The following is a 13,520-nucleotide window of genomic DNA, read 5'->3' on the forward strand; positions in this document are numbered from 1 at the left end:
CACTTGATCTTTGACAAAGGAGCTAAAACTGTCCAGTGGAAAAAGGACAGCATTTTCAACAAATGGTGCTGGTTCAACTGGAAGACAACATGTAGAAGAATGAAAATTGATCCATTCTTATCTCCTTGTACAAAGCTCAAGTCTATGTGGATAAAGGACCTCCACATAAAACCAGATACACTGAAACTAATAGAAGAGAAGGTGGGGAAAAGCCTCGAATACTTGGGCACAGGGGAAAAGTTCCTGAACAGAACACCAATGGCTTATGCTCTAAGATCAAGAATTGACAAATGGGACTTCATAAAATTGCAAAGTTTCTGTAAGGCAAAGGATACTGTCAATAGGACAAAACGATAATCAACAAATTGGGAAAAGATCTTTACCAATCCTTCATCTGATAGAGGGCTAATATCCAATATATACAAAGAACTCAAAAAATTAGACTCCAGACAACCAAATTACCCTTTTTTAAAATGGAGTATAGAGCTAAACACAGAATTCTCAACTGAGAAACTTGAATGGCTGAGAAGCACCTAAAGAAATGTTCAGCATCCTTAGTCGTCAGGGAAATGCAAATCAAAACAACCCTGAGATTCCATCTCAAACCAGTCAGAATGGCTAAGGTCAAAAACTCAGGTGATAGTAGATGCTGGTGAGGATGTGGAGGAAGAGGAACACTCCTCCATTGTTAGTGGGATTGCAAGATGGTGCAACCACTTTGGAAACCAGTCTGGCGGTTCCTCAAAAAATTGGACATAGCATTACCTCAGGACCCAGCTATACCACTCCTGGGCATATACCCAGAAGATGCTCTAACATATAACAAGGACATATGCTCAACTATGTCCATAGCAGCTTTATTTGTAATAGCCAGGAGCTGCAAAGAACCGAGACGTTTTTCAACAGAGGAATGGATACTGAAAATGTGGTACATTTACACAATGGAGTACTGCTCAGCCATTAAAAACAATGAATTCAAGAAATTCTTAGGTAAATGGATGGCAGTAGAAAATATCATCGTGAATGAGGTAACCCAGTCACAAAAATACACACATGGTATGTAGTCAAAGATAAGTGGATATTAGCCCAGAAGCTTGAAATACCCAAGATTCAACTCACAGGCCACATAAAACTCATGAAGAAGGAAGACCAAGTGGGGGTGATTCGGTCCTTATTAGAAGGAGCAACAAAATATTCAAGGGAGCAAATATGGAGACAAAGTGTGGGACAGAAACTGAAGGAGGGGCCGTCTGGAGACCATTCCACTTGAGTATCCATCCCATGTGCAGTCACCAAAGGTAGATGCTGATGTGGATGTCAGGAAGTACATGCTGACAGGAGCCTGATATAGCTGTCTCCTTAGAGGTCTGCCAGACTCTGACATATACAGAGGCAGATGCTCACAGCTAGCCATTGAACTGATCATGGGGTTTCCAATGGAGGAGTTAGAGTGAAGACTGAAGGAACTGAAACTGTTTGAGGCCCCATGAGGAGAGCAACAATATCAACCAACCAGAGCTCCCAGGCTCTAAACCACCAGCCTAGGAGCACTTAGGGAGGGATCCATGGCTCCAGATGTATATGTAAGGGAGGATGGCCCTGTTGGGTATAGGTGGGAGAGGAAATCCTTGGTCCCATGAATGCTGGATGCTGCATGTGGGGGAATTTGAGGGTGGGGAGGTGGGAGAGTGGGGGTAAGTTCGGGTATATCCTCATAGAAGGAGGAGGAGGGGGGATGGGATAGGGGATTCCTGGGTTGGGGGTCGAGGATGGATGGGGTAAGGGGATAACATCTGAAATGTAAATAAAATATCCAATAAAATATAACCCTTTAAAACATAAACACATAGGGAGCTTGATATAAATGTCTGTGTTTGCATTGATGTAGTCAGCACCCAATCCACTGAGACTCAATTGGTATGTGTATGTTGAAACATCATATAAATGTTTATCTATGGTTTCCACCATGAGCTGTTTCTGACAGTGCTTTACATTTGAACAGCAACACACGTAATTATTTTCTGAATTCTTAGCAAATGCCATGTCTTATTATTACATATAAGAAAATACTGTGAGACTATCTTCCTAGTGATGTGTACATACACAGTAGTGATGTGCGCATACACAGTGAAGTCACTGACAAAGCCATGAGAAAGAAGTGCCTCTCGTAATGAAACCACAAAACTAAAATTTTCACATCTGGAATTTGTCCATATTCGAGTATGTGAATCATCCTAAATGACACTGCAAGTGGCCTTTGTCTTCTAATTTTAATGAATAAAATAATTATCAAATCCCTTTCTTCTTATATGTTTTTATAACCTAGTAGACACATAGCTTGGAGTTGTGAACAAATAGCAGTTTTTTCCCCAACATACAGGTTTGATACTCAGGCCAAAATATGTGCAGAATCCTTAGGGAAGGTGGGAAGGGAGTCAGTCAAAAGGCTCTGGTAATAATATCTGGAGCAGTTGTTCCCCGGCCCCTTAGCTGGAAACACTTTCTTTCCTCTTAGACTCCTGAGCCCCTGGAGGTTTCCCAGGATACACTAAGACAATTTAGCTCCATGAGTAAATGTTGAGCGAAGCGGGTGGGGGGTTAGAATTGTGAAGACAGGCCAGGTTGAATCTGATTTCTTGAACTAGATAGGCCTCTGTTTGATTTTAAATGAAAACGAAAAGGGGAATCATGGTGCAAGCAAGTTTTTCTCCAACTGGGCAAGGCCAAAACAGCCTTAGTTTCTGGTGTCTGTGTCTTGGTCACTTGCTCCCCTCCCAGCTCCCCCACCGAACACGCAAGCAAACAAACAAAACTACTAGGTAGTAGGAGAGAAGCCTGCAGAAGAGATTGGCTCTGACACAGTTCTAAGCGCCACCGTGAGGGCATCTCGAGGAAATTCCTGTCGCTGGAGTCCCGGTGGCGCGAGTGATCCGGGCTTCTGTTCCCAAGGCCTCCCAGGGCCCACGTGAGGCGAACTGGCCTATGGGGGAAGGCCAGGCAGAGGCGCTCCTGGGAAGTGGGCGAGGTTCTTGGGGACAGTGGGCGGGACAAGAGAGGCCACCTGCAGACACACCCTGGCTTCAGAGCGACCGTCTTCCCTTCCCCCTCCGGGCCTAGTGTAGACCCACACGCGGGATCTCCGAGCTCTAGGGTCCTTTTACCTAGCATTGTCAGGCCTGGGAACAGAACTTCATGTTCTTGTAAAAAGTCTTCTCAGTTGTTTTAGAGACTTGGAGAGGAATGGGAAAAAAACGAAAACCGAGAACGGTTGAGCCAAGAGAAGTCGGGCCTTCTAGGAAGCCTACCGCGCCAAACCGAAGGAGACCAAAAACAGACGGGAGGACTGAAGATGAAGCAGGCAAAAAGTCTTCAGCCACGGCTCTTGTACGGTAGGTGGTAAACCGGAAAGACATGCTTGTTTCTAGAAAATTAAAAAACGGGAAGAATTTTTAAAGCAGTATTAGTCTAAAGATTTACTATATTTTAAAAATATTAAAGCTACAAATGAGGAAAACGAAAGATTTAATGCCTAGAGTACAAGGGAATTTGCCCCTTTTTAAAAAAAAACTGTATGTTACACATGCAAAGTGAAGTTACAAGAGTGTGTGGCAAGGCCGTTTTTGTTTTTGCGTTTTGTTTTTTGCTTCTCTGATTAAAGTACAGTTTGTGTTTACTTTGTAATTTCTCAGAATTGGAATACTTTGCCAGTAAACTGTAAACTTTTTACAGTTTCTTGGAGTAGAAAGGGCTTCTGAATACAAATACAATAATGATGCCAAGCACTTAGCAATCTGCAGTGATTGCAGGGGAGCAAACGGTGTTAGTGCAGAAGAGCACTATCTGCAGGGCCGTACCCTGCGTGTATCCGGTTATATTTAAGAAGCAGCAAGTTTGAGTGCGCGCTTATGTACAGTTCTTTCCTTGCTGACATTGTTTAAAGGTTTATACTTTCAATCCTGGTCAGCGTTAAAGTGGGCTTGACTCTGCTATTCAACTTAAACATCTCAGCTAATGTGTATTCATATCTATTTTGTATTTATATTTTTATACAAACACGCCACTGAAGTACAAAAGGTGTGAATGCTATGTCCCTGCCTTTATTGAAATATGCTTAACACGTGAAAAGTCGGGTGTATTCGGTGTATGCAACACATTTATTTTTCCTGAAGTGATAAGCACAATCAAGTATCCCAAGTTACCTGTTTGAAATGTATTGTGTTGACAATATTCAAGAGAAATGCTAATGGTAAACTTCAGTTATTAAATTCTATATGTCTTACAGGTTATTTTTTAAGGACTAATTTGTTTTATATAAGTACACTGTGGCTGTCTTCAGACACACCAGAAGAGGGCCGGGATTCCATTACAGATGGTGGGCCACCATTTGCTGGGAATTGAACTTAGGAACTCTGGAAGAGCAATCAATTCTCTTAACCGCTGAGCCATCCCTCCAGCCCTGTCTTACAGTTTTTAAAGACATTTTTTGAGATGGAAATTTGTAGCAAATTCTGCAAAGTTAGAGTTCCTAAGTATTTTTTCTCTCCTCTTCTCCCCGCCCCCTCAACTCTGTATCCCTGGCTTCTAGCTGTCCTGGAACTAGCTCTGTAGATCTGGGTGGCCTCAAACTCAGAGATTCCCTTGCCTCTAGGATCCTAAGTTTCTTAAGCTTTAACGTGCATTCCTGTTTCCTTATCACGTGGCAATTTAGGTAAGGAAGGCCTTAATAATAAATTCCTTGAATAATATTATAGCTATTTTATATTGCTATATTGATTTTTAAATATTAAGGGAGAAACTAATGTTCTTTAATGAACAGGGTCGATGTAGAAACTCTTTGGAAATCTCTTATTTATCTAAAATCCAGTCCTTTTAATCTACCCAGAAATCAGAGGTACAGGTTTGAAATTTAAAATAGGATGTGTGTGTGTGTTTTATTATAAATTTTATTATAAATTTGTTGCAGCTTACTGGCCATAAATACGAAACTATATGTGTGTACTCAAAATGGGAATAAATTTGCAAAGAATTATCAGTGCTTGATCCAAGAGCTTATGACATTGCTTTTGTTCCTGATCAAGATAGGGCAACTTTCTAAATCCTTTGCAAGCACTGTATTTTAGGAGAGACCACTGTAAGACTTACTCCTAAACCTTAATGGGTATAATAAAAACATAAGGAGCACTCATCAGTGACTCTTGTGTGAAGGAAGTGTGGTTGTGCTCCAACGTCAGTCAAATGAACCTATGAGACAAATTCAAGTCCCTTTTGACTGGCATTTATAAAGTCACTCCAGGAGAGACAGTGTTGGGATGTGGAGTTTCCTGGACCCTCCTTTTAGAGTTCCAGCCATGTTGCCTCCTGCTGAACACAGAAGGCCAAATACCTTGGTGAGAAAATGGAGGATTCCCTGGGAATCTGATCCTGTGACCTAAGTCACCTGATATGGTGCCTAAATTTGCATTTCCTGGGAGCTAAATTCCAGAGTCTTTGTTTGCTTAGGAGGGATGCTCACCGAAGCAAATGACTGAGGTAAGAGTAAAGAATCTTGGCTGACTGAAGGGCAGGTTTGTTAAAGCCTTGGTAGAATACAAATAGAATTCTTGAAGACCATCCATAGCTAATGAAACTGGGTGCTACAGGCCTGTAGGCTGTCTCCTACCAGAACAAACTGGGTGGCAGCTTTCTTTTCTCAATCTTCCTCTCACAAGTATTTTTTTCCCCAGCCAAAGAGTGGAAAGTAGAAGGAGCGTGTTAATCGGATTTTCCAGAATAATACTATCACTCAGAGGAAGGTGTTTTCTAGCACCCTGTGGTGAGAGTATGTCTAACAGTTAAGGTTGGCTCTTTTGGTTAAGTGGGCCTAAGCCCTGAACTGACTGCTACCTTCAACTTCAAAGGAGCTTGAGACAAAGATGGGATCCTAGAGAAGAAACTAAAGGGGAACTGACTGAGGACAGCTGCCAGATAGGCTAATGGTTACAAGTCATGTAGCTCATAGTCAGTGAAATCAGACAGAAACAAAGCACTCAAGGAGTTTTGCTGGGAGGCTCTGGGTTTTTGTTTTCTGGCTCTGCTACTTGACCAAGGGGTAGGAGCCAAACAAACCTGCCCTCCATTCAGACAAGATTCCTACCTTAGTCATTTGCAAAGACTCTGGAATTTAGCTCCCAAGGAAATGCAAATGTAGGCACAGTAACTGGTGACTTAGGTCTGAGGCTCAGATTCCCAGGGAATCCTGCATTTTCTTACTGGTCTCAAAAGACACTCAGAATTGATGCTCCATTGTCAAGATCAAGGAGAGCCTAAAGCAAAGAGGTAGCCTTTTCCAGGCCCAAGAGATAACAGCTACAGTGGCTGTGCAGGTTTTCCCTAGGGTCTAGTGGAAGGCCTGTTCCAGAACAGTGTGATTCTCAACCTTCCTAAGGCTGTGACCCTTTAATATAGTTCCTCATGCTGTGCCGGCCCCCAACCAAAAAATTATTTTCATTGCTACTCTATAACTGTAATCTTACTATCGTTATGAATTTAATGTAAATATCTGCCTTCTGGTGGTCTTAGGTGACCCCCGTGAAAGGGTTGTTTGACCCCCCCCCCCAAAGGGGTCACAACATACAGGTTGAGAACCACTGCTCTAAAAAGACATGCTCTTACCTCAGTTTTCATAAGAGATGAGACTTTGCCTATTTAAAGTGGATGTCATTTTAGTAATAAAAATGAAACTCATGATACTTGGGATCTAACTGTTGATTCATGTTAGCAGGTGTAATTCAACTGTCTGCTTCTTAGCATTTTTTAAATGTAGATTCCCTGTAGGCCTGCCAGGATATCATCTTATGAGAATTTTAAGCACACCAGGAACACGAGGACTCTTGGTCTCAGCGTAGTAAGAAATACTGAATATTTCATAGGAGTCACTGTACATGACCATTTCCCTCTCTGTACTAGTGGTAGTGTTGGTAGCTGAGCACTCCCAAGAGAGGAAGGAGTGCTAGCTACTCTGCTATATTGCCGTAGTGCTTGCTCACCACTTGAATTCCTTTACCCAGGTTTGTTTCTCCTCTCCTAAGCCTTCATCCCTGTCTTCGAGGACAAAGAAGTTACCAGGGAAATTGATGATAGGCCTGGCTGTCATTGAGAATGCTCTTGATTAAGGTAAGCCATGGAATAAGTGGAGACATTTGAAACAGCATGTTTCCATGGTCTTGAGTAGTGTGTGAAAGTGACCCAGGCCTTCAGCCGACAAGCAGGTGGTGAGAAATGCTGTACCAGCTAGGTTAAGCTGTCTGCATTAAAGCTATAGTCTCCCCTTGTGCTAGACTAAGGGGGTTACATGTGTGAAGATAGTGCATTGTTTCTGAAGTTAGAAATGTGGGCCACAGATAAGGTAGCTCAAAGCCCTAGAAATCTTAAGGTGCAATAATTTTGTAGTCACATACATTAAGAAACTACATCTAGCCAGAAGGTGAGTGGAAACCTAAAGTAGTACCTTCCTGTGTCCCAGGAATTCAAAAATGACAGATTGCAGCTATGGCTAACTCAGATATTTTTCAAGCATTAAATTCGTGTCAGTTCAAATCTCAAAATGAAAGGGCCAAAGGAAAGAAACAGTTCAGTAAAGGCATAATGGACCCCTATCTGTTCCTTAGCAGAGAGTCTTAAATTCACCTGTGCTGAAGTTAAAGTACAGTTCAGTAAGTACTTCCATAATGCCCCCTATGCTTTAAGTGAGCAAGAACATGAAAACAACGTCATTGCTACAACTCAGTTTGTGTGGAGCTTTACAGAACTCTAAAAAGCTCTAACCACAAAAGCAATGGTGTCCATTGATTCGCCACTTCCAATGTCAATGGTTACGACAGTTAACCTTTCTCATAGACATTCCTTTGTCCAAAGACTGCCTCCTGAAATTACTCACACAGTCATGCTCTACGGGAAAGTGCAGAGGTGGGTACAATGAAGAAGAGTGAATTCCTTTTGTAAGAGTACCAATGGGTTAGGGAAAGGGGGCCATTTTCCCAGGCTCTGTATGCAAAATAGTCTTCTTAAACCTTTAGAACATTGAAAGCCATTTCCACGTCCTCTTTAGGGGAAAGATAGAGATGCCTTTGTTATAGGAATGAAAAAAAAAGATTGTTGGTTCTTTCAGGTGAAGCTGTTTTGGTTAGAAAATAGGTCAGGAGCCATTTAGGAAAGGCTAAGGTCAGCAGGTGGCCTTCCTGGAGGTGGCCAACATTTTTGCATGGACTAAGATGGGTGAGCTTTATGGGGCAAGGTCCCAAAGAGACTTCATCTCAGGATTGCTTTTTGCAGCTGATATGCCTTTCCTATTATTATTAAATTAGTATTATATAATCCCTAGACATTAGCTTATCCTGTTGAGCAGGATCCTGTCTTGCAGATCAACATAAAGATGAACTTTCATGAATTAATGCTATATAGATGAATTAGTCATTTTACAGAGTTCCTGATTTGATTCAAATAATATTAGGAAGAAAGTTTTAAGAGACAGTTCTAGGCAGAGGGAGGCGGATTTCTGAGTTCGAGGCCAGCCTGGTCTACAGAGTGAGTTCCAGGACAGCTAGGACTACACAGAGAAACCCTGCCTCAAAAAACAAAACAAAACAAAACAAAAACAAAGCAAAACAAAACAAAAAAACAAGACACAGTTCTAGTTGTTTGCTAGGAAGAAGTTAAAAATCAAGAATAGAATGTGCCCACTCCTCAGAATAGTAAGTAAAGGCTGCATAATAATAAATACAATGACCTTTCATGATTATGCTAAAATGAGATATAGTTTTGAGACAAATTTGTTTTTAAGGAAGAACATTCAGGTCCAAGGATGAAAAGCCACAGACGTGTAGAATGATAAGACAAAACCATGAGAAACTGTTGCTTTGAACTTACAATGAGCATAGAGAATGAAACACTGCTTTGAACTTAATATCAACAGCCATCTGTAACTCCCATTTTGTGTAACATTTTATCTAATAGGTAATTTTCTGAGAACTTTTGTCTATAAAAGAGCCAGAGAAAATAAATAAAGATGGTGTGGTATGCTGTGGTGTGGTGGCTTGGGGAGCTCTGCCTCATCCATCCGTCCATCCGTGCAAATGTCTATGTCTGTTTATATGTACGTATGTAGGTATGCGTGTGTGTGTGTAAGCATGCATGAGTTCTTGTGGAGTTAGTTGAGAGAGATGCTTGGGCCTGTCCAGACTGTGGGTGTATGAATGCATATGTGTCTGTGCAAAGATTCCTGTGTAACGGATTTTAATTCTTGTCCTTTCCTTCCTCTCTGGTTCACCAAAATTTAACCAGCCAGGTCAGTGAAGGAATTCTGGATGCCTGACCAGAAAAAAAGAGGATTAGCAATAAATCCTTTACCTAACCTCCCTCACCACCCCCCACCCCAGGTATCAAGGTGATTAAATTAATCTGAAGCCATCAGCTTCTGGCCCCATTATAACTAAGAATCAAAGAGAGTAAATATTTTCAATACTAAACAACCTTTACGCTTGTGAAACCAAGTTTTACCCCCCTGTCGACTCGCTGCCCGTTCTGCAGCAGAGGGTCCAAGCCGGGAAAGCTCCCGTAGAAATATAAGAATTTCTCTACTTATTTATTATACACATGTTTAAATATGTTGTTCACAGAAACATGGTGAGCAAAACAGTGACTACGTCCAAAGGACTAACTGTGTAATTGTCTGTTGTTTATTTGCCTTCAAGTTGTTAAAAATCTGTTATTAGTATTATTATTCTCAATTACTAGTTTTCTGTGAATGGGCATTTGGTTGGCATGCGTGTCTGTGTACTCCACACATGAATGGTGCCCACAGAGGCCAGAGGAGGGCATCAGATCCTCTGGAACTGGAGATATGAGTCACTGTGTTGGTAACAGAACTCAGGTCCCCTGAAAGAACAAGTGGTCTTAACCACTGGGCTACCTATTCAGCCTCAGCCTTGAGGTTTTAATTTATTCTTGTGTTTAGAATTAAAATGTTGTGTTTAGAATTAAAATGAAAATAGAAAACACATAATATTTGAAATTTTTTTTAAAAAGGGAAAAAAAACCAAGAAAAAACCCAGTACCATTTAAAAACATAACTGGAAAATAACCATGTCTTTTTCTCTAAAAATAATCACATTTCTATGCAAAATTTAAAGACATCACTTTTTATTGGCATGTATTAACTGTGCAAAAAAGCAAGTTTCACAATTACATTTCTTTTCTTTTGTGGGGAGGGGACCAGAGTTTGAGACTCCCAAATTCAGAATAGTTTGGACCTCATGATGTAGCCCAGATTGTCCTCAAATTGATGGCTGTCCTTCTGCCAATCAAGTGCTGGAATTAGGCATGAGCCATCACACCTGCTAGTGATGATATTTTCATATAGAGGTTTACTATATTTTGATAACAAACATCTTTTCTGTTACCTTGTACCTTCTTACATATTGTCTCTCCCTCTTCCATATCCCCATATTCCCTGTAGCTCTCAAAGGCTTCCCTCTTAAAGACCTCACTCTTAATTTTTATGCACGTGGAATACTATTAATTTCTCCATGTAATGACATATGACAAGGGTTATGATATGAGACCTGAGAATACAGATGATAGAAGCAACTGAAGAGGCAAGGATATATATATTCTTTTTTTTTTTTTTGGTTTTTTTGAGACAGGGTTTCTCTGTATATAACCTTGGTTGGCCTGGAACTCACTCTGTAGACCAGGCTAGCCTCGAACTCAGAAATCTGCCTGCCTCTGCCTCCCAAGTGCTGGGATTAAAGGCGTGCGCCACCACTGCCCGGCATATATATTCTTTATATATTATGCAGGTCAGTCAATACCAACTAATCCTGGCAGCCTGTATACAAACATGTGCTCACATATATGTTGTCCAATAAGTACAACAGCAGAATGCAATTGATCAAAGATGAGATAGCTATACAGTATTTAAGAGTATTTCTTTAGTTTTGTTTGTTTGCTTGTTGTTTGTGATCTGTTGGCCATTTGTGATTTAATATGTTTGTATTTCCAGTTGGTGATAGAAAATGGGAAAACAGAAGACAACCACTTTATAAAACCCTTGTCTGCTTGTATTTGTGGTGCTGGTAAGTTCTATATTTTCTATCCATGACTAGTGTGTAATTTTAAGAAATGTTACTTCTAAAACCACAAAAGTTAAAGAGGAAACATTAAATATATTGCATATTCCAGGGCTAGGTGTGGTTGCTCTGACTTTAATTCCAGCACTTAAGAGTCAGAGGCAGGCAGATGGATCTCTTGAATTCAAGGCAACCATGGGCTACGCAGTGAGACCTTGTCTAAAGGGGGGAAAAGTACATATTGCAGAGAACAGTTAGCATGCTTCTGGGACCTCAGACTAATGATGATGAGGAAAACCTGTATGTGGATAGGGAAAATAAGAGCATGTATCTTGCTGGGCGGTGGTGGTGCATGCCTTTAATCCCAGCACTTGGGAGGCAGAGGCAGGTGGATTTCTGAGTTCGAGGCCAGCCTGGTCTACCGAGTGAGCTCCAGGACAGCCAGGGCTACACAGAGAAACCCTGTCTCGAAAAACCAAAAAAAAAAAAAAAAAGAGAATGTATCTTGACCTTCTAATTTTGATTCAAGTGCCTACTTTTTTTTGGCTTTATAATTCTCAAAATGAAAGCAACTTGCCAGCAACAGTGCTTTCACATACTTTACATACATACATACATACATATATATATATATATCTAGAAGAGGATCTACTTACAAGAATAAATATAAAAAGTTTTCCATTTAGAGAAAATATATTAATATGGAAGTATTCTGAGTGTACTGTTGGTATAGAAAGCTGTACTCAGTATGAGTCAAATGACCATTAAGGTGGCCGAACTATGTGCTTATATATATGTACATAACTTGTAGCAGTATAGATAAGTATATCAAACAAAAAAGCATCATTTATAGTGATTTACTTACTAAAAATGAGAACTTGAAAAATTAATATGTAATTTTGTCAGACTGCTTAGGAATAAGGAGTGAAGTCTATTTGTTGTTTTTTAGTTTTTCTCCTTTTTAATTTTTTTATTTTACACACATTAGCTTAGCTTTGCCTGGTGACACTTGTTTCCTCGGCTGGCCTCAGGCTCGTGCTATTCCTCATGCCTCAGCCTCCAGAGCAGTAGAATTACTGAGCTGAATCACCACATCTGGTTCATTTCTGTGTGAACCATAATGTAAAAAACATCTAATTTTAATACAAATTTACTATTATATATGAAAATAAATTTTGGACTCTGTCGAAAGAGACTGAAGGAGATAATCTAAAAGTTTATCAGTGATCCTAACAGGCTGTGAGGGAGGAGTTGGTTTACTGCATGGTTGTTTTTGGAGTCTTTGACTTGTACTATGCTTAGAGCCTATGAGAAAATGGTTTTTATACTTTTCTCTACAACACAGATGATTGTCCCCAAACACCGAATGACATCATATCATAGAAAGCAGGTGAAGTCTATTTAATGACATGGCAAAGTGCTATGTTCACAAGTGATAAATGAAAGTGTCCATGCAGAAGCACAGGTCTCATTTCAAAAGGGAATAAGACATGATGATAGTTTATTCTGGAGCCAAAATGTGACCATGACCCAGAAAGACAAAAATACTATGTTCTGTAGTTGAAGTACTTACATGATATTTTATTATAAAACAAAGAAAGTCATAAATCAAATTGGGAGAAGTCTCAGGTATGTGAGTTATAGCCAAGGGAAGAATTGTGATGTAGGTTTCAAAATAGATCCCTTTGGTTGGTGAAAGCTAGTGATCTGCTAAGAATACATTTTAAGGTGTTGATAGTCAGACACCGGACGGCAGTGGATAGCTTTGAGAGGGATTGAAAATAGCACGAGATAGTTTGGCCTTGGCTTGCAATACCTGTATAACCTTAAAGTTCAGTCTTTTGAGCCTAAAGTTGAATCTGATCATGGTAGCTCATGCCTTTAGTCCCAGCACTTGGGAGGCAGAGACAGGAAGGTTTCTGTGAGTTAAAGGCCAGCCTGGTTTACAAATTGAGTCCAGGACATCCAGGGCTGGTTACACTGAGAAACCTTGTCTCAAGAAAACAAAAACAAAGTTCAATCTCTTGGCTTTGTAGAGTCTTTAGCACAGGGTCAGCTTCTGTTCTTTCTTCTAGTATTTTTATCATAAAAGCCTAAGAAAGCACTTGAGTAATCTGACTGGCATAGGAATCCTGCCATGTACTACATACATATAGTGATGAAAACTCTCTGAGCATCCTCTTAAGGTCTTGGCCAAAAGGCTGCCAACAATTCAGCCTATAAAGTCTATGGCCTAGGTCTATTTCAGAATATGGTGAATTACTTGGGAAATTGGAAGATGAACCAAAAAAGGACGTTACCTAGAGAGGTACTCCTGAGCTCGAGTTCCCGCATCTTCCTTTCCTTTCCTTTCCTTTCCTTTCCTTTCCTTTCCTTTCCTTTCCTTTCCTTTCCTTTCCTTTCCTTTCCTTTCCT

At 40.5% G+C, this 13,520-nt stretch overlaps 1 long non-coding RNA gene across 3 annotated transcripts in view; it reads left to right on the forward strand.

The window, feature by feature from the left end:
- Window positions 1–2,941: 2,941 nt before the first annotated feature.
- Window positions 2,942–13,520, forward strand: part of LOC114619153 — a 16,372-nt gene continuing 5,793 nt past the window's right edge. For all 3 annotated transcript variants that reach the window (XR_003711074.1, XR_003711076.1, XR_003711075.1), the window contains exons 1-3: window positions 2,942–3,389; window positions 7,047–7,152; window positions 11,039–11,111. This is a non-coding gene — a long non-coding RNA (uncharacterized LOC114619153). The remainder of the gene's footprint in view (window positions 3,390–7,046; window positions 7,153–11,038; window positions 11,112–13,520) is intronic.

The sequence above is a fragment of the Grammomys surdaster genome, unplaced genomic scaffold (assembly GCF_004785775.1).
Source record: "Grammomys surdaster isolate TR1022 unplaced genomic scaffold, NIH_TR_1.0 147, whole genome shotgun sequence".
Classification (NCBI taxonomy): domain Eukaryota; kingdom Metazoa; phylum Chordata; class Mammalia; order Rodentia; family Muridae; genus Grammomys; species Grammomys surdaster.